This window comes from Salvelinus sp. IW2-2015, linkage group LG19, assembly GCF_002910315.2.
Source record: "Salvelinus sp. IW2-2015 linkage group LG19, ASM291031v2, whole genome shotgun sequence".
Lineage (NCBI taxonomy): Eukaryota > Metazoa > Chordata > Actinopteri > Salmoniformes > Salmonidae > Salvelinus > Salvelinus sp. IW2-2015.
This window is the reverse complement of record NC_036859.1, coordinates 8,225,118-8,246,451: the sequence shown is the minus strand read 5'-3', so window position 1 is coordinate 8,246,451 and position 21,334 is coordinate 8,225,118. Positions and strand designations below refer to the sequence as shown.

At 40.6% G+C, this 21,334-nt stretch overlaps 1 long non-coding RNA gene and 1 other non-coding gene across 3 annotated transcripts; one reads left to right on the top strand and one right to left on the bottom strand.

Moving 5' to 3' along the window:
• The first annotated feature begins 16,500 nt into the window (after positions 1-16,500).
• Positions 16,501-19,193, top strand: LOC111979741 (uncharacterized). 2 transcript variants are annotated; one of them, XR_011481575.1, is made up of 3 exons: positions 16,501-16,961; positions 17,438-18,438; positions 18,586-19,193. It is a non-coding gene; the product is annotated as an uncharacterized lncRNA (long non-coding RNA). The 2 variants fall into 2 exon arrangements; XR_011481574.1 differs by having other exon boundaries at positions 17,438-18,465.
• An 862-nt stretch (positions 19,194-20,055) lies between these two features.
• On the bottom strand, positions 20,056-20,149 carry trnai-uau (transfer RNA isoleucine (anticodon UAU)). The gene is made up of 2 exons: positions 20,112-20,149; positions 20,056-20,091 (listed from the first exon to the last, which is right to left on the bottom strand). It is a non-coding gene; the product is annotated as a tRNA-Ile (tRNA).
• Positions 20,150-21,334: the final 1,185 nt, after the last annotated feature.

Genomic DNA, 21,334 nt, shown 5'->3' with positions numbered 1-21,334 from the left:
GTTTGGCCGGGCGGCCAGCTCTAGGAAGAGTCTTGATGGTTCCAAACTTCTTCCATTCAAGAATGATGGAGGCCAGTGTATTCTTAGGGACCTTCAATGCTGCCAAAAAATGTTGGTACCCTTCCCCAGATTTCCCTTGACACAATCATGTCTCAGAGCTCTACGACATTTCCTGCAACCTCACTGCTTGGTGTTTGTTCTGACATGCCCTGTCAACTGTGGGACCATATACAGACAGGTGTGTGCCTTTCCAAATCATGTCAAATGAATTGAATTTAACACAGGTGGACTGCAATCATGTTGTAGAAACATCTCAAGAATGATCAATGGAAACAGGATGCAGCTGAGCTCAATTTCGAGTCTCTTAGCAAAGGGTCTGAATACTTACGTAAATAAGGTATTTAATTAACTCATTTTTAAAATAAATTTGCTAACAATTCTAAAGACCTGTTTTCACTTTGTCATTATAGGGTATTGTGTGTAGATTGCTGAGGATTTTTTTATTTAATCCATTTTAGTATAAGGCTGCAACGTAACAAAACGTGTAAAAGGGTCTGAATAGTTTCTGAAGAAACTGTAACTACGTTGTAGGATTTAGGAATAGCAAAAGGATATAGGAGATTGACTTTATTCAGTCAGTTTGGCACCTTTTATAAACCAGTCAACACTTGCTGTTCGGTTGTTAATCAAAGCACAGTGGCTTAAATAGCCTATGCGCCCGACTCCGTAGCTGGCTATTAGGTCAATGAAACACGTCAAAGAAAATAAATGAATGTGCCACAAAATAATAATTAAGTGGCTTTCAACTCAAAGTTACCACTTACATTATGATTGTAGCCAATCAGAGCACACAAAAGTAACACAGGTACCAAGAGGCGGGACAGACAGCAGATTGACAAACCAGCACTGTTTCCTTGTCATCGATCACTGTGTCCAATCACTAGAAGATGCATATTGTTCATTCTAGCAGAAGGTTATAGGCCTACGGACTTTCTGACTAGCAAATTGAAACTTTTAAAAATGACAAGTTCACACTAATAACACGGAACATCGCACCACGGGGGGGGGACAGGTCTAGTCGGGCACAGCAGAGTTCCACTAGACCAGCCAATGGAATAACAATGTTACAGCAATGCTCTGGCTATTACAGGACGCAGTCAATTGAAAAAGCAACAGCACTAAGCCACCAGCCCTGCCAACTCTGAATGAATCCCTGAGGAGGGAGAGGAGGAGATGGGTGTGCAGCACCTGTAAGTCCACTTGCCTGAGAGCCCAGAGAGCAGGGGGAATCCGTGCAGGGCTTTAACCCTGTGTTTTCCCAGGCCCAGCTCTGAATGGGAAGCGTTGTTCCCTGTGCTAGGCCGGCCCTGCTCTGCCAGGATCTTACTGGAGGATCTCTTTGAATCTGTGTGCATGCGCAAATGTCTGAGTGTGTGTGTTTATACAAGCTCATCTGTGTGCGTGTGTGTGTGTGGTGTGAGTATACTTTATGTGTGTGTGTGTATGTGTGCCTTTGTGTGTGTGTGTGAAGTAGCTCTGACTGTCACCCTGCCATCCAGGTATTAACACGATTTAACAGGGGCCTCGCTCAGATGAGCTCAGGTCCGTCTAGGGGCGCTGCCAGGGACACACTCCGGGAAAGCAGGAGAAAAAATGCTCTGGGGGAACCTGGACTTGCATCAGGACACACACATCCTCTGCCAGAGACCCCGCAAGCACATAAATCACAAGCAGCTACTTCCAATGAGCAACCCATTATTCATGACATGTATCTGGATGGGCAGCCGCGGCCAGAGGATGTGGTCTGCAGTCCAGTTCAAACTCACTGGCCAGACAGCATTCCAAAACAATCTTTCATTGATAAATGGCCTGGAAATTTGGGCCACTAAAAGCCAGTAGTAAGCATAGCAACACCACTGCTGCAGAGAGTTATGTATAGAGCTGCAATTGGTGGGTTACGGGGGAGCGAAAGTTTCGCTGAAAAAGTGTAGGTGTCTAGCTCAGACTAATCACTAGAAATATACTTTGATTTTGGACCTTTGAAAAGGTCCGGAGAACATCAATATATGCCTTCATTGTAGCTCACAAAAAAACGATCGCCCAGCACTGGGCGCAAACTCGTGATGCTCGTAGCCAAACTACGCTACTCAGAACTCTCTGCCAGCTCAGTTCACAATGCTTTAGCAAGCTGTGAGAATTCTTGATGATGATACTTGATGGTAATATTATTATGTTGTTGTAGCCCTTTCCTACAATCAAATGGTCAAATCGCCCTCTAGTGACCTCACGGGTGGAATGTTAATATTTTTCATAATTTCCTTATTCATAAAAATGTATATATACACTACCGTTCACAAGTTGGAGTCGCTTAGAAATGTCCTTGTTTTTGAAAGAAAAACAGATTTTTTGTCCATTAAAATAACARCAAATTGATTAGAAATACAGTGTAGACATTGTTAATGTTGTAAATGACTATTGCAGCTGGAAACGGATGATTTTTTTATGGAATATCTACATAGGCGAACAGAGGCCAATTATCAGCAACAATCACTCCTGTGTTCCAATGGCACGTTGTGTTAGCTAATCCAAGTTTATCATTTTAAAAGGCTAATTGATCATTAGAAAATCCTTTTGCAATTATGTTAGCACAGCTGAAAACTGTTGTTCTGATTAAAGAAGCAATAAAACTGMCCGTCTTTAGACTAGTTGAGTATGTGGAGCATCAGCATTTGTGACTTCGATTACAAGCTCAAAATGGCCAGAAACAAAACACTTTCTTCTGAAACTCGTCAGTCTATTCTTGTTCTGAGAAATGAAGGCTATTCCATGTGAGAAYTTGCCAAGAAACTGAAGATCTCGTACAACGCTGTGTACTACTCCCATTCACAGAGCAGCGCAAACTGTCTCTAACCAGAATAGAAAGAGGAGTGGGAGGCCCTGGTAAACAACCGAGCAAGAGCACAAGTACATTAGAGTGTCTAGTTTGAGAAACATATGCCTCACAAGTCCTCAACTGGCTGCTTCATTAAATAGTACCCGCAAAACACCAGTCTCAACGTCAACAGTGAAGAGGCGACTCTGGGTTGCTGGCCTTCTTAGCAGAGTTCCTCTGTCCAGTGTCTGTGTTCTTTTGCCCATCTTAATCTTTTCTTTGCATTGGCCAGTCTGAGATATGGCTTTTTCTTTGCAACTCTGCCTATAACACTGTAAACAGGAAGAAGGGATATTAACTGCCAAAAAAAATATTAAAAGGAAGACGTGATATTTCTTCCACCAGCAGCAGTCACTTTGCTAGCAAGCTGAAGTTACCTAGTGAGTCACATAAATGTACGTTCAGCCTGTTAATTGTTTCAGACCGGTTGGACTTTTCTTACTATATCATTATGGCTTAACATAGTTTCTTTTGTTTTTGACCTCAACATTTTTGATGGKTAGTTTTATTGCTAACATGCTAACGTTAGCGCTGTTAGCTTCCTAAGCCAAGGCGCTAGCTAGCTAACCTCTTATGTGGATGCCTCCATCTAGTAGTTCCCAAGAACAGCAGACCAATAAGTCAACTTTGTTTTCAAACTTTGTAATAATTTTAAAGTTGTTTTACATCCACTCATACTAGCTAATGTTTAGTTAAAAAGCCTGTTTATGTCATTGATTGTTTCTTTGTAGCTAGCTAGCTATCACTAGCTATCTAATGTAAACTCACTCACTTTTGTACATCGCCTTGGTCCGTACAATTGACCTTATTTTAGCGCCCCAAAAACGTAATACTTCCAGATCAACTGTAATGTCAATACAATTGTAAAGCACAATTTCTCCCCTTTCCAACAGAATCAATTACATGACCCCCACGCTGCCAGTTTCTGCATGATTCAAGAAGGCAATGAGCCCCGTCGGATCTTTTTAAAAATGGCAGGTGGGGAAGCGAAACTAATGCGTGATAGTGAGAAGGAGAGATGTTGTGTGGGAAAATTGATTTTTTTCACTCGATCTGTCCAACTTATCACCTTATCGCCTCTAAAATGTAAATAAAACACTATAAAGAGTTTATCATTTACATTTACATTACATTTTTTTATTATAGTTTATATTTTTATATTTATTATAGTTTATATAATGTGTCATTACATACCTATTTGAAGGTTTGTGTCGAATTTGAATCGGGTTTTTAGGGCAGTGCTAAAGTGATCTTCAGAAGTAAACAGCGGCTTTGAGAATGATGATCGCTTGCAGTTATGACGCAAAAAATMARTAGGTATCCCCCCTTACCCCCGTCACTGTCCATTTCTTGTTTTTAAACGATGAGAGAAGTGCTACACCTGGAGAAGAGAGATTGTAAGACAGAAATAGTTGCTTTATGCGTGCTATATGTTACGSCATGACACGTCACGATGTAACGGAGGGTCAGTTTTTTTCAACTTTTCTCCAATACTATAGAGCCATTACCATGTCYARCAACGCWTGAATAGAAACGTWGTTCACACCCCCGATTTTGAAGTCAACACAGTCACTACAGTCCCATTAGTTTTCTTTGCAGCCTCGTTTGAATGTTGCGTTTGCGCACATTTGTAAGGAATGGGGTGAGTTTACGTAAGGTGGTTAATTCWAAAAAATATATATATATTTCACCTTTATTTAACCAGGTAGGCTAGTTGAGAACAAGTTCTCATTTGCAACTGCYACCTGGCTAAGATAAAGATAAAGCAAAGCAGTTCGACACATACAACAACACAGAGTTACACATGGAATAAACAAACATACAATCAATAATACAGTAGAAAAATCTATATACAGCATGTGCAAATGAGGTAGGATAAGAGAGTAAGGCAATAAATAGGCCATGGTGGCAAAGAAATTACAATATAGCAATTAAACACTGGAATGGTAGGATGTGCAGAAGATGAATGTGCAAGTTGAGATACTGGGGTGCAAAGGAGCAAGATAAATAAATAAATACAGTATGGGGATGAGGTAGATTGGATGGGCTATTTACAGATGGGCTATGTACAGGTGCAGTAATCTGTGAGCTGCTCTGATAGCTGGTGCTTAAAGCTAGTGAGGGAGGTAAGAGTCTCCAGCTTCAGAGATTTTGCAGTTCGTTCCAGTGGTGTACAGTAGGCTACAGTGCCGTTACAGCATTAGTAAATGACAACAATATAGCCTTGTCACTACTAGTCGGCAAGTTAGTTGATATGGGGTACAGTAGGCTACAGTACAACATTACTAAATGTAGAGTAGGCTACAATACAGTAGAGTAGGCTACAATACAGCAACAGTATCCTTCATACTGTTCTGTTATTCGTTGGATCTGGAAATGGTTGAATTAGCCAACATTATAGAGAGACAACACATTCATGCAGCTGTGGTGGTGTCGCATTGTCTTTATCCCTACCATAGCTGATGTTATGGATTTGCCTTTTACTTGAATGCTCTGCCCTGTTTGCTAGGTCTACCTTGATTTTATTTTTAATTGTGTGGTTTAGTGGCAGATTTTCAAAAGAAAATAAACATATACAGTACCAGTCAAAAGTTTGGACATACCAACTCATTCAAGTGTTTATTTTTTACTATTTTCTACATTGTAGAATAATAGTGAAGACATCAAAACTATGAAAAAACACAAATGGAATCATGTAGTAAACAAAAAATMGCTTTTTGAGATTCTTCAAAGTAGCCACCCTTTGCCTTGATGACAGCTGTGCACACTCTTTGCATTCTCTCAACCAGCTTCATGAGGAATGCTTTTCCAACAGTCTTGAAGGAGTTCCCACATATGCTGAGCACTTGTTGGCTGCTTTTCATTCACTCTGCGGTCCAACTCATCCCTAACCATCTCAATTGGGTTGAGGTTGGGTGATTGTGGAGGCCAGGTCAACTGATGCAGCACTCCATCACTCTCCTTCTTGGTCAAATAGCCCTTACACAGCCTGGAGGTGTATTTTGGGTCATTGTCCTGTTGAAAAACAAATGATAGTCCCTCTGAGCGCAAACCAGGTGGGATGGCGTATCGCTGCAGAATGCTGTGGTAGCCATGCTGTTTAAGTGTGCCTTGAATTCTAAGCAAAGCACCCCCACACCATCACACCTCCTCCTCCATGCTTCAGGTGGGAACCACACATGCGGAGATCATCTGTTCACTTACTCTGCGTCTCACAATGACATGGCGGTTGGAACCAAAAATCTCAAATTTGGACTCATCAGACCACAGGACAGATTTCCACCGGTCTAATGTCCATTGCTCATGTTTCTTGGCCCAAGCAAGTCTCTTCTTAWTATTGGTCTCCTTTAGTAGTGGTTTCTTTGCAGCAATTCAACCATGAAGGCCTGATTCACTCAGTCTCCTCTGAACAGTTGATGTTGAGATGTGTCTGTTACTTGAACTCTGTGAAGCATTTATTTGGGCTTTAATCTGAGGTGCAGTTAACTCTAATGAACTTATCCTCTGTAGCAGAGGTAACTCTGGGTCTTCCTGTGGCGGTCCTCATGAGAGCCAGTTTCATCATAGCGCTTGATGGTTTTTGCGAGTGCGCTTGAAGAAACTTTTAATGATCTTGAAATGTTACGTTTTGATTGACCTTCATGTCTTGAAGTAATGATGGACTGTCGTTTCTCTTTGCTTATTTGAGCTGTTCTTGACATAATATGGACTTGGTCTTTTACCAAATAGGGCTATCTTCTGTATACCACCCCTACCTTGTCACAACACAACTGATTGGTTCAAATGCATGAAGAAGGAAAGAAATTCCACAAATTAACTTTCAACAAGGCACACCTTTTAATAATAGAAATGCATTCCAGGTGACTACCTCATGGAGCTGGTTGAGAGAATGCCAAGAGTGTGCAAAGCTGTCATCAAGGCAAAGGGTGGCTACTTTGAAGAATCTCAAATATAAAACATATTTTGATTTGAGTAACACTTTTTTGGTTACAACTTGATTCCAAATGTATTATTTCTATCAGGAATCAAGGTAAGGCCCAAATGCAGACACGTCAAATTGACAACGGTTTAATATTCCAACAGGGGCAGGCAATAGACAGGTCAAGGCAGGCAGGGGTCAGTAAACCAGAGGTGGAGCAACGGTACCGGACGGCAGGCAGGCTCAGGGGCAGAGTAGGCAGAGGTCAACAATCCAGAGGTGGGGCAAAGGTACAGGTTGGCAGGCAGGCTCAGGGGCAGGCAGAGTGGTCAGGAAGGCGGGCTCAGAGTCAAGACAGGCAAGGGTCAAAACCATGAGGGACCATGAGGGCGAGAAAAGAGAGACTGGGAAAAGCAGGAGCTGAGAACAAAAACACTGGTAGGCTTGAAGAAACAAAATGAACTGGCAACAGACAAACAGAGAACACAGGTATAAATACACAGGGGATAATGGTGAAGATGGGCYACACCTGGAAGGAGGTGGAGACAATCACAAAGACAGGTGAAACAGATCAGYGTGTGACAACTTCCCCTTGGTGCTCTGACAGAAGCCTCATCACCAACCTGACAGGGCTCTGTGGGAAAGAAATCACAATAATTATACCTTGACACATAATGAATACAGCCCCACGGGCCACTATACATAACAGCAGGGCTATATGAGCTGTCACTGCTCCCAGACGGCTAGCACTCAGCGCTAACCAAAGACACATMAATTATATCTCATGACACATAGTTCTGTCATTAATCACGAAGGGACTGAGATCTAAAGATTTTTGGCGTACAGTTGTAGGAGGCCTTTCAAAACATTGAAACGCCTGGATTATGTCCCACAGAGTTGCGGGACATCTCTCGACAATTAGGGGAACTGACAGACATTGTATGGTGAAGGGTTTTGTTTCATTTGACTGTAAAAGATGTGATAATGGTTCTGTTTTCTAGAGTGGATGTATTTCCCACATCCATTTTCTACAGCTAGTTCACTGCTCTTAGAAAAAATACTATGCATGGTGAAAATAACTGTTTTGAATCCAGTGTGGGCTCTGATCCAATTGGGAAATTAATATTTTAACCATCTGTTCTTTTAATAAATGAGTGATCGTGACAACTAAACAACTACAACTGGAGTTTTTCCAGCAACTTTATCTACAACTAAATCCTTATAGGATTTCCTCTGTGTGCAAAGCTTCACTACATTGCTACTCATATTGACTGTTCCGTCATACAGCATACAGACTTCCCCATGACCAGGGCTCTAAATTAAAATGTTCCTAAAAGAATTAGGAGCACCACATAAACTTTAGGAGCACCAGAAAATATGTTTTAATTGATTGAGATACAGCCTTTATTGGGCCTACTTGTTGTGCCCTAGAAACTAATATGTAACCCTGTAAAGACATTTGTCATTTAAAAAAGCTAAAATGTTGATACAAACACCTGTCATTGAAATTACACAGTAATTTGTGGAATATTAGGTTTCCAATAGACAGGTTGGTTGTTTAGCAACAAAACCAACGTGTGTGCAACTATGGGGCAAAACAGACAGGGTTGACTTAGATTGTTGACAAAATGTAAATTATAGTTTGTTTCCGGTGTTTATTGAAAACATAAATACATTTGCACAATGAGCACGTTTTGTCTCTCAAATAGAATTGTTATAGTTGTTGGTAAGCTAGCTAGCAAAATTTMGCCATATTAGCATAGACGTGACATCAGTCAAAACACCTCAAGACATGGCATCAAAAACAGGATAAAACTATACTGAACAAAAATATAAACGCAACATGCAAGATGTTGGTCCCATGTTTCATGAGCTGAAATACAATATTGACACGTTCTGAATAAAGCAGTGAATTGGGAGCTTTAAACAGGGTGCGGGCCTGCCTTCTTGTTTATACTAGTATTCTTTATTAGCCCAGCACCTATGTTTCTAAGGATGTGCGTATGAACACAAACTTTTCTTCTGGAATAAAATATCCCAGAAATGTTCCATACGCACAAATGCTTATTTCTCTCAAATGTTGTTTTTTGTTAACATCCCTGTTAGTGAGCATTTCTCCTTTGCCAAGATAATCCATCCACCTGACAGGTGTGGCATATCAAGAAGCTGATTAAATAGCATGAACATTACACAGGTGCACCTTGTGCTGGGGGGCAATGAACCGCAGACCACGTGTAACCATGCCAGCCCAGCACCTCCACATCCGGCTTCTTCACCTGCGGGATTGTCGGAGACCAGCCACCCGGACAGCTGATGAAATTGAGGAGTATTTCTGTCTGTAATAAAGCCGTTTGTGGGGAAAAACTCATTCTGATTGGCTCCCCCAGGCCCACCCATGGCTGACCCCCTGCCCAGTTATGTGAAATCCATAGATTAGGGCCTAATGAATTTATTTCAATTGACTTATTTCCTTATATGAGCTGTAACTCCATAAAAATGTTGAAATTGTTGCATGTTGTGTTTCTATTTTTGTTCAGTACAGTTGAAATGAGCCATCTACAGTTCCCAACATGGCAGCTTCTTGACATTGTTGCTAGCTATCTGACCATCTAGAATCACAACAACACATGGACTTCTGCGCCATTGAAGAGTGCGCATAGTTTGTGACYTTGTCAGCTAACCCGTCCATTGAGATGCATTACATTGAAAATTGTACACTGTCTCTTTAAGAACAATGATGTGCAAATCTGTCATTCATTKATTGCTATGATCATTGATCTCCTGAAGAAGCTATCCCTTTTCCATTCTTTCTGTGCCTCAAAATGTTAGGATACTAGTAAAGTTACCAGGTTGGTAGAGACATGCTACAGAACTTTGGCGACTAGTAAGTATTTTTGGGCTGGATGTGTCAATGTGTAGTTCATACATGCATAATCTATGAGCAGAATTACTGTTTTGCCACGAAATCCCTAGTTTGAAAGTGACTGTTTTCTCTGGAAGCTGTGCTGTGCCATTTTACCTACATTTTCCCCCACGTGGGTCAGCCCCCCTAMCAATTCGAGTTTGAGCCAATGAGCTTCAGCCTCTCGCCATTTGAGTGACAGCTAGCAAGATTCACACTCAGCAGAGCGAGAGCGAAAGCAATGATCTCGTGCACATATCTGCACATATGTGACGTAGTATGCAATTTTTCAGGGACAACTTTTGGCTCATGAGCCCTCCTTTCAGAACTACTGTCTAAAAAGTATATAAAAGTACTGGAGAAGCTCTTTAACTAGTTAATGAGGTAACATGACTGGTRCTATAGATGTACAGCACATCAGCAATCTGTTTGCTAGCTCAGTGGTTCTCAAACTTTTTGACCTGTGTCCCCCAAAAAGCAGTTGTTCAAAGCTTGTATTTAGGCGTGCACAGGGCGAACACCCGTACACAATTGCTACACAAATGTAGCCTTTTTCTCACCCATCTAAACACAATACGCTATAATGACAAAYTGAAAATGTGTTTTTACAGATTTTTGCAGATGTATTGAAAATGAAATGCATAAATATCTAATTTKTTTAAGTATTAACACCCCTTTTGCTATGACACTCCAAATTGAGCTCATGTGCATCCAATTTACTTTTGATCATCCTTGAGATGTCACTAAAACTTGATTGGAGTCCACCTGTGACCAATTCAATTGTTTGGACATGATTTAAAAAGAAACACACCTGTCTATTTAASGTCCCACAGTTGACAGTACTTGTCAGAGCAGAAACTATACCATGAAGTACAAGGAACTGTCCATAGATCTCCAAGATAGAATTGTGATGAGGCATATATCTGGGGAAGGGTATAAAACAATTTCTAGAGTATTGAAAGTTTCCAAYAGCACAGTGGTCTCAAAATATGGAACTACCCAGACCAGACCAGAGCTGGCTGTCCGACCAAACTGAGCAACTGGGCAAGAAGGACCTTGGTCAGGGAGGTAACCAAGAGGCCAATGACTGCTCTGACAGAATGACATAGTTCCTTGGCTGAGATGTGAGAACCTGCCAGAAGGACAACAGCCTCTACAGCATTTCACCAATCTGGGCTTTATAGGAGAGTGGCAAGACGGAAGCCATTCCTGAGAAAAAAAAGCACATGACAGCATGCCTGGAGTTTGCAAAAAGGCACGTGAAAGACTCTGAGATCATAGGCAAAAGATTCTATGGTCTGATGAGACAAATATTTTACTATTTGGCCTGAATGCAAAGCGCTATGTCTGGAGAAAATCAGGCACAGCTCACCATCCATCTAACACCATCCCTACTGTGAAGCATTGTGGTGGCAGCATCATGCTATGGGGATGCTTTTCAGTGGCAGTGACTGGGAGACTGGAAAGAATAYAGGGAACAATGAATGGAGACATGGAGCCAAATACAGGAAAATCCTTGATGAGAACCTGCTTCAGAGTGCAAACGACCTTAGACTGGGGCAAAGATTTACATTCCAACAGGACAATGAACCCAAGCATACATCCAAAGCAATGCTTTAATGGCTTTAGAACAAGAATGTGAAAGTCCTTGAGTGGCCCAGCCGAAGCCCAAACTTGAATCCCATTGAAAGTCTGTGGAAAAACTTGAAGATTGTTGTTCACTGCCGCTACCATCTAACTTAACAGTGCTTGAGAAAATCTCCAAGGAAGAATAGGAGAAAATCCCCGAATCCAGATGTGCAAAGCTGATACAGACATATGACAAAGCTGTAATCGTCACCAAAGYTAGTTCTACAAAGTATTGAATACTCATGTAAATTTGATATTTCTGTTTTTCATTTTCAATAAGTTTGCAAGAATTTCTAAAAACACTGTCATTATGGCGTATTGTGTGTAGATGGGTGAGAGAAAAAAATCWATTTCATCCATTTWGAATTTTAGCTTTAACACAAAATGTGGAATAAGTCAAGGGGTATGAATATTTTCTGAAGGTACTGTATGTAGATAACTTTGTTAGAAAGAATATTGTATTTCCCTTGACAAGAGTGTATGTAAAAAAAGCTGAATGTAAACAAATGTCTCAARTTACCCCACTCTCCCCTACAGCGAAGCCTAATTATTCTGGCAGATTATTTTACTACGCGTCACTGGTGCTCCCAAATTCAAATTCCAAGTCGCACAGCAAAATAAAAATGAGCATATGTGATAAAACTGGTCGCACTTTAGAGCCCTGCCCATGACTATGTTACTTCACTATAACATTCTCAGTGTTGTTAGGGTTAAAGATGAGTCAGAGCAGAGAAAGTGATTTATTTTCCAATGAATGACAGTTCGGTCACCCCAGGGCAGATGAAGGAGGAGATAAAGGAACGGGCCCCACCACCACGCTCAAAAACCCTTCACCTGCTGTTCATTCCCAAGTCTCACCACTATCTCACCCTTTCACAGGGCTTTTTTCACCGAAAAAGATAGAGCTTCTGTTTGACCCCCTAGATGCACCACACCTCTCCAGAGCATCATGCCTGATCAAGTGGTAAATGTCTGTTTTCCAACTGTGCTTTGTAAGTGTGTCTTTGTATAAAATGTTATATGCTGCTATTTTGGCCAGGTCGCTCTTAAAAAATAGATTTTTAATCTCAATGAGAATAACTTTGTTAAAAAAAAATCTACACCAATATGATGACGAACCAAACCCGTACATACGCTGCTAGGCCTACATCATGCCCCATTTAGTCGTAAGACTGAGGAAGGAGATTTTGAGAGGATTTTAGCTTTGATATATGGAGACCTTGTGAAATCAATGCGACAGATCACCATCCAACAAGTACTGTTCAAACATGATAAAACTAGAAAGGGAAAACTATGCGTGCCATTTCACTGGAACACATACCTGTGTCACAAAAGATGTGCACACAAGCAACTACATGAACAACACAAACACACATTCAGTGTTTCACTACAGTCCTGTTCATCATTTAGCCAACACAATCCACYCAAAATATGTCAGAGAAGAAACTCAGGCCTAATTTACCCAAGGGCACATTTGAGTTGAGCGTGGAGTGAGGAGAGAAAAAAAAGAACAATTGGAGAAAAAAAAGAAAAAACATTCCTGGAAATGATTGGATAGACAAACACGTGTGTTGTGGTGATGATGATGGTGTGTTTGGCATGTCTCCATCAAAACCTGTCTATACTGAACCGACAAGCTTTCATACAATACACTGTCTCCACAAATGGAGATATGGTGATGTGTGTGTGTGTGTGTGTGTGTGACTTAGGAGAAGGCCTATATGGGCAGAGAGCAGCAGATCGGCCTACGACTCCCAGAGTACAGTACAAGAACATGTGTCTTAATGGGGTTACTCTGCATTCATAATCAAGTGGGAAGGTAGTATTTACTACATATGACTGGGAAAAATCCACTTCAACACCCTCCAACTGGTAATTAGCCTACTAGTAGGAAACCTGTCCATCATCCCTGAGCTCCAACTTCTCCCACATGCTGACCTCTAACGTCACCTACGAAGGAAATTACCTCGATAACCAGGTATTAAATTGGGCCGGGTCCCGCTGGGTCCGGGACCTGGAACCTATGATCCAAATGAGAGCCAGACGGAGCTGAGACCCATTTCCTTTGGTAAAACAACATTTGAATTTTCTCATGAAAATTTGTTGTTCATTTTCCTCACCCAACAACACAAGTAAGCAACAGCAAAATTAGACAACCCCATAGTAGAATCGTTTAACTATTCAATTGGTCAGATTTTTGCATTCTACTGTATGCAAGAACATTATATTCATTTTGAGTGCCGCACAGGAAGAGAAACATGCATGCATTGTAGCCTACAACATTCTTAATGCAGTCGCGGGAAAACACATTTGAAAGCAGTTTTGATGGCCACTGTTAAAAGAGGAGGATCACAGAGCTTTCTAGTGTACACTTATTTCTCAAATCCCCCAAATTTAGGAACCATTTTAGAACCTGAGTTTTTAGCAGCGGCATGGTTTATGCGCACATAGCGTGTTACTAAATGTAACACGGGTCAGGTYTAACATGGAGGCCTACATTATATTCACAGTACATGATCCCTGGCTGAGTGCCAGTGGAACTTTTTGGGGGTACATTCAAGCCTTCAATATGTTGCTAACTAGCAACAAGATAATGCTTAGAGTTTGATCTAGCTAAATGCAGATGGGCAACCCTCAGCCTATTTATTTATAGCCAATATTCCTCATCAGTTGGGCTACAGCAGGTGATAATGTTTATTGTTGAATAGCACACCTCCCTGATAACATGGACCAAAATGTTATTGGGCTCAATTCTGGAGGGGGAAATTATATTTTAGACCATCTCACAGTCATACGCCCCCCCAAAAATTGTAGATCCATCTGTCACCTGTAGTATGCTGTGATATGTGCTTTTGTCAGCATATATTGTTTAGGCTAATATTTTAAACTCCTTGAGTCCCACCGTATCGCCGGCACGTTTTGGACTTCTAACCCCTTTTAAACATTTGCGCTACAGACTTTGGGGTTGTACCGTTGAATTTGTCTATTTATTTTGCATCCATAGATACCAGCCATTAGTCTGTGTGATAAACGGGGGCTGAGCTAGAGTGGTTTTTGTGAGACAAGGGCAGTCAATTATATAGTTCTTAGTCATTCAATTTGGGATGAGTGTGTCTTCTCACAAAAACGTCTGTAGAGTCCCGAATGGTTTGTGCTATATTATGACCCAGCTATGAAAAGCTGAAACTCTCACAAACACGTACATGTGATCTGTCTTGCTCTATGATGCTCAGAGTAGTTAYAAGGTYAAGAGATTCTTCTACATAGAAGGTSATTGGAAATCCCAGGACATAGTGCCTATAATACTGTAATAAACTCACATAGTTGCTGTCACAAACTCCAAACTCCACACAGTTGTCACTGACTAGTTGGATATTAATTTCCTACCTAGCAAACCATTTCTATTCTCCTAAATTAATTCTTATCAGGTTTTTGCTTGGTGTACCTTATTTTATTTTTTGTTGTTGACATTTGTCAATAAAACTCCTGAATGCAAGTGTTTATGTCATGTTTTGTGTTGTACTTGTAGGCCTGGTTTTCCTGAAAGTAAAATACTTCAATGGGATGCTAAATATAAGCAGTGAAYAAAATTCWGATTTTTGCTGGGGTCCTCGGGCCTGATGTTAAATTGAAAAACTCCTCCATACAGCTACAGAGCTTGWGAGAGTCTTGGAAGTACTGGTGGGGAGAAGACTTTTCATTTTTGCAGTACAAGAGGGACAAGTTCATCACCTGTTGTGACCTTGTTTCCACTGATCTCATGCTAATTGCATTTAGCGTTCAAGTGTTCCTGGGAGGGCACTAAATGGACAAAAGGTTAAATCCCTCGACACCGAATGTTTTTTAAATCAGCTGTGTTCTTTCCGTGTAAGAGTCAATTATATGAATCTTGGAGTCATTTAATTTGAGATGATGTCAAATCCTGGGTGTGTGTATTGGGGTCGGGAAGAGGAGGAGGGAGAGAGGGGAGGGGAGTTGAGCGGAGGGGAGGGGGAGGCCAGCTGCCAAAGCTCTCCGTGCTCAGTTTTTTCTACCGTAAAATCTCTCTCCTCTATCATGTGTTACTTTTCTTCATAATGGATCCATCCACTCACACACGGTTGTCTAAATTAATTAGGTGCTACCTAAATAACAGCTTAAAGCCTATTTCTAAAGAGTTTTCTCATCAGCTTTTTCACATTCCCCTAACGTCTATTTGTTTTACACATTCTTCCCCGCAACATTTACATTTTACCATGTTTTCTATAGTGTAATGTATACAGTAGGATGTATTCAACATTGAATCAGTATAGGAGAACATTCTGATAAAGTTCAGGGAGCGTTCTCAAACATGCGCACACAGACAAATCAGTATAGGACAACATTCTGYCATTTAAAAGAAACGGTATTCATGTCAACTGAAAGGTTGCGAATGATGCATCAATCAAATGTGTCTAAATCATTCAACTAAAGAGAGGCGTTGCCAGTKACTACCAGCCACCAAGCCTCATTGATGTACTTAACTAGAGATGGCACACCCCACTCATAGCATGGACAACAGCGCCCCCGAGTGGAACTTGATACAGGACATTACYGGCTGGCCAGAGAAGTATACTAAATACACCATTCTAATGTAATACTGGTAAATTACCTCAACTACAGTCACTCTCACCTTGTCCAAGTTCAAATGCAGTTAATTATCAAATACCATCCCCTCTAGTGAAGTTAAACAGCAAGTCTTATTACAGCCCAATAGATTTGTGTAGAAATTCAGTCATGCTGCCTCCTATATATAGATAATGAGAGGGAACTACTTCAGCTCAGTTGATTAAATAGTGTGTGAGTTAGAAACACACTTCTTACACATACAGCTAAAAACGAATAATATATTTGCACTTTATARTAGGCCTTAGCAAAGTCCTCCCACCAAATAGTGTCACAAAAACAGAATAACTAGAAAATTGCTAGGCCTACACATTGAGGTGTGCTACAAGATAACTGGTACCCGCCCCTGCCCCCCGCGCGGCTAAACGGCCCTAAACAGTMTCRCATMAATTGTCAATGGGCTTTGTAAACCAACCCGGATGTAATATAARTCKGGCCACATGTTGACTCAGTGGCGCTTCTCCATACGGGACATGGGAGGGGGAGGGACGCACACTCTGTAAACAGGAATAGGTGCATCACCGGTCACTGAGCTGGCAAGCTAAAGTTAGCTAGTTAGTCACATAAATGTACGTTCAGCCTTTAAGTATTTATCTTACGAAGTCAGCATGGCTTAACATAGTTTATTTAGTTTTTGACCTCGAGATTATTGCTGGATAGATACTTTCATATCTAACATGCTGGCGATGCTAGCTAGCTAATGCTAACGGCGCTAGCTAACCTCATATCTGGTTTCCTCACTCTAGTCCTATTTGATTTATCTTACGAACCCAGCATGGCTTAACACAGTTTCTTTCTTCTTTGACCTCGACATTGTTGCTGGATAGATACTTTCATACCTAACATGCTGTCGCTGCTAGCTAGCTAATGCTAACGGCGCTAGCTAACCTCATATCTGGATGCCTCACTCTAGTTCCCGAGAGAGCAGCATACTGGTAAGTCAACTTTGCTTTCAAACTTTGTAATCATCTGTAAAGTTGTTTTACATGCAATCATACAAGCTAGATAGATAGATACATGTTTTGTTAAAAAACCTGATGTCATTTATTGGTTGTTTCTTTGGAGCTAGCTATCACTAACTAGCTAGGTGGATAATAATGTAATGTACAGTTGTCTACAGTAACGTTACAGTATACTATAGCCTTGTTACACCTAGTTGGCTAGTTGGTTGATATGGGTGTAGTAGGCTAGCGTCGATGTTAGCTTATTTTACCTAGTCAAAAATAACATAATGGTTGTGTGCACTCTCACTGGATACAATTGTGTGGTTTGGTTGCAGATTTTCTAAAGAAAATAGACATATACAGTATATGATCAGCAATTCTCAATCAGTTGAGATACACAGCGAACCCATGATGAAGTTCATTCATAAATGTGGACACTAATTATTGTTAATATTCCAATTCTCTAGGCCCTACATTCCCAAACCTGAAGCCCCCTGTACCCAGTAGGAAAGACCAGGGAAAAGTGTTAGTTTAAGGTACAACTTCCTATTGAGGAAATATAAGACAACTCAATGTCACATTTAGATTTAGAGTTACTGACATGAATAGAAGCATATACAAGCAATCTATCAAATGTATTTTATAAAAACCCATTTTACATCAGCAGTAGTGCTTATACAGATACCCAGCCTAAAACCCCAAAGAGCAAGCAATGCAGACGTAGAAGCACAGTGGCTAGGAAAAACTCCCCAGAAAGGCAGGAACCTAGGAAGAAACCTAGAGAGGAACCAGGCTCTGAGGGTTGGCCAGTCCTCTTCTGGCTGTGCAGGTGGAGATTATAAAAGAGTACAGCTATTTAGCCAGATTATTCTTCAAGACGTTTAAATGTTCATAGATGACCAGCAGTGTCAAATAAGAGGGTTATAGAGGGTGCAATAGTTCAGCAACTCAGGAGTAAATGCCAGTTGGCTCTTCATAGCTGAGCATTTAGATGTTGAGACAGTAGGTCCGGTAGAGGGAGACAGTTAGTATCTCCGATGAGCCTTGAGCAGGTCAGGGTTCCATAGCTGCAGACAGAAACAGCAGAGACTGGATGAGCAGCACGACTAGGTGGACTGGAGACAGGGACAGCCAGGAGTCGTCAGGCCAGGTAGTCCTGAGGCATGGTCCTAGAGCTCATGTCCTGCATCCTTTATTTAAATTGAGCGTAGACTAAGCCCTAGAGGTTTGTAACTTCACATGATTTAGCCTACTTGTCAATCCAGATCCTCTTTACTGTACATGGTTGATAGTAATTTTTCCCAGGCTAATCACCGAATGGCCTACTACAAGGGTGTGGTCAGGGTGTGGTCGCAATAACATCAGCGACAGCCCCGAAACCTGAAGGATCTGGAGAAGGTCTGTTTGGAGGAGTGGGCCAAAATCCCTGCTGCAGTGTGTGCAAACCTGGTCAAGAACTACAGGAAACGTATGATCTCTGTAATTGCAAACAAAGGTTTCCTGTACACAATATTAAGTTCTGCTTTTCTGGTGTATAATAACTTATGTCATGCAATAAAATGCAAATTAATTACTTAAAAATCATACAATGTGATTTTCTGGATTTTTGTTTTAGATTCTCTCACAGTTGAAGTGTAAAAATTACAGACTCCTACAATGCTTTGTAAGTAGGAAAACCTGAAAAATCGGCAGTGTATCAAATACTTGTTCTCCCACTGTACTTACTGTCACTTTGTGCATCTCTCTTGTCAGATCTGCCATGCACTCCACCACTGCCTGACAGCCTCACCCAGAAGTGCGTACACTGGGCCTATCAAGACTGACAAGCAGAGATGGGTGGCTGACAAGGAAAAATAAAACAACATGCACTCACACACATTATCCACAATGTAAATAAGTTGTAATTACTTGTTTATTTAATGTTTGGTCCATTTTATTTTAGTATTGGAGATATCTACTCCTTCATATCCATTCTCAATATCTACATAATTACTCTAAATATCTATCAAATCAAAGTGTGATTGATAATATTGTAAAAGACTATGGCTTAATGTTTACAGTTTGAGGAAATTCTGTGTGCTTTTTTCTGAGTTGAAAAACATGTCTCCCTCTCACACACCCACATTAGACCCAATGTAAATAAATTGTAATAACTTGTTTATTTTATGTATGCTACATTTTATTTGAGGAGAATATCTGCAATAAACTACAATCACAGTTAAAGCAATGTCTTTGGTTTATTGGATATTTCTCTGAATACAATGTGTGACCAGAAGGAAGTCGGCAGACCTGCAATCCTTGGACTGTGTAGGTTTTGTCATCTGGAGCTGAAAAATAGGGAGGAGAGGAAGAGTGCAGTTTAAAGGTTTATCATTAATAACTGACACAATTCTATGATGAATACATATTACAATAATAATGCATAATAGTTACTGTACTGTGATTGTTTTGTGTTTTATTTACTCAATCAAGTAGTSTCCCAAGGGGGGATCGAACCGTGTCTCAAAAGCAGCAGAAAAAGTCAAATAAGGTCACCAAAATGTCCGTTACGGATATACACGACTTTCCCCACGATGGGAGTGTGGATAATAGCTATTTTGTTGTATGTCTTCATTTCGAAGCACGCATGGATGTGAATGTGATCATCACTCACCCAAATACCCCTGTGCACGTGCCTTGATCAGCGCAACATAAAACAACAGGAATATATGTTAATGATAACATGTAGCTAAGAAATAGCATGTAGCTAAGACATGACAAATCGTGATTAAATCGAATCAAATTGTATTGGTAACATACACGTGGTTAGCAGATGTTATTGCGAGTGTAGCGAAATGCTTGTGCTTCTAGTTCCCACAGTGCAGTAATATCTAGGCTACTCTACCTACATTTTTGTATCTCTACTAGGTTTAGGCTAAAAAAATATGTTAGAGAAGAAAGTCCCTACCTGATATCATCTTTGTCTACACTGCTTAATTGTCAGTCACTGACAGTTTAGGTAGGTACAGAGAGGRTGGTTCACGTATTCAATATTATCTCAAATTCAACAGATACCTAATCCACTTTTCTGCAGTAGTAAAAATACTGCTCCAGGTGAGGCTCGAACTCACAACCTCGGCATAGCTCTACAATGTACTGTCATATAAGTACCGCGCGCTAACCGATTGCGCCACTGGAGCTCCACTACTARGGCTCAGCAATAGAGATTATGAACAGTCTAAACCGGATGCTATCATCTCTTTTTTTAATGATTTATTTATCGGTAATTATATTTTCTGTTATGTGTTACAACACAAACAGAACCATACAACATCACCCATAGAAACCGACCAAGACCCGACTAAGCTGTAACAAATGACTGATTTGCCGAATCAGTCGTTTGCGTTGTTTGAACATAGCTAACTAACTTAGCTTGCTAACGTTAGTTCGCCTGAACTGATCACTGGATGGATAGAGATCTGTCCGTTGTCGAGTCTATTGTGACTAAATTGTATTTTCCTATATTGGCCGTGTGTATTTGACAGTTAATCTGGAAAGTGATATTATACTGTGTGGTTGTAGTATGAATATTAATTTCATAACAAGTTGCTAATGCTTTCTGTGAAATCCTGGCTGCTACAGGGTCGTTACTAGTTACCACAGCCACAAAGTTATGGCTAAACCCCACATAGTTCTACAGTTTATGTTCCTAACCGTAACCCTAACCTTAACAACACTGCTATCATTAATTCTAGCCCTAACCTTAAATTAAGGAACAATGTCAGCATTGCTGGTTTGGCAAAAAAGGTAYGTGTATAAAACAGTATCTTGCAGGATTCAACAGTTGGAATTGTAAGAGTTGTTGCKCTGTCCCTTTCTCTGTGGTCGTTATTCTACTTGAATCCAGAAAGAACAAAACCCTTTCATTAAATATTTWCATCAAAATGTGCAAAGTTATGGGCAAATACCCAAAAGATCCACATCAAATTAAATATTTATCTTGATCAAATAAAACAAGCATTTTTTGTGCAGTATTAATTTGCCATCCTTACAAACCACTTAATGTAAATGTACATTACTGTATTGTACATAGGCTGGTCATTTAGATTTGTACCTGTGGACTTTCGATCACCATAAAGACAATGCACAATACAGTAATTGATTGAGTACATTGACACATCAACTGGTTTGTGATGTGATGCTGTGGATCAGTTGGTAGTAGAAAATGATGCTTTCAACTCTAGGGTTGGGGGTTCAATTCCCATGGGGGATTAGTATGCAATACATGTACTCACTACTGTAAGTTGCTTTGGATAAGGGTGTCTACTAAATTGTAAAACAACTGAGTAGACACCTTCAGTTTTCACAACGAAATAAGTTGCATT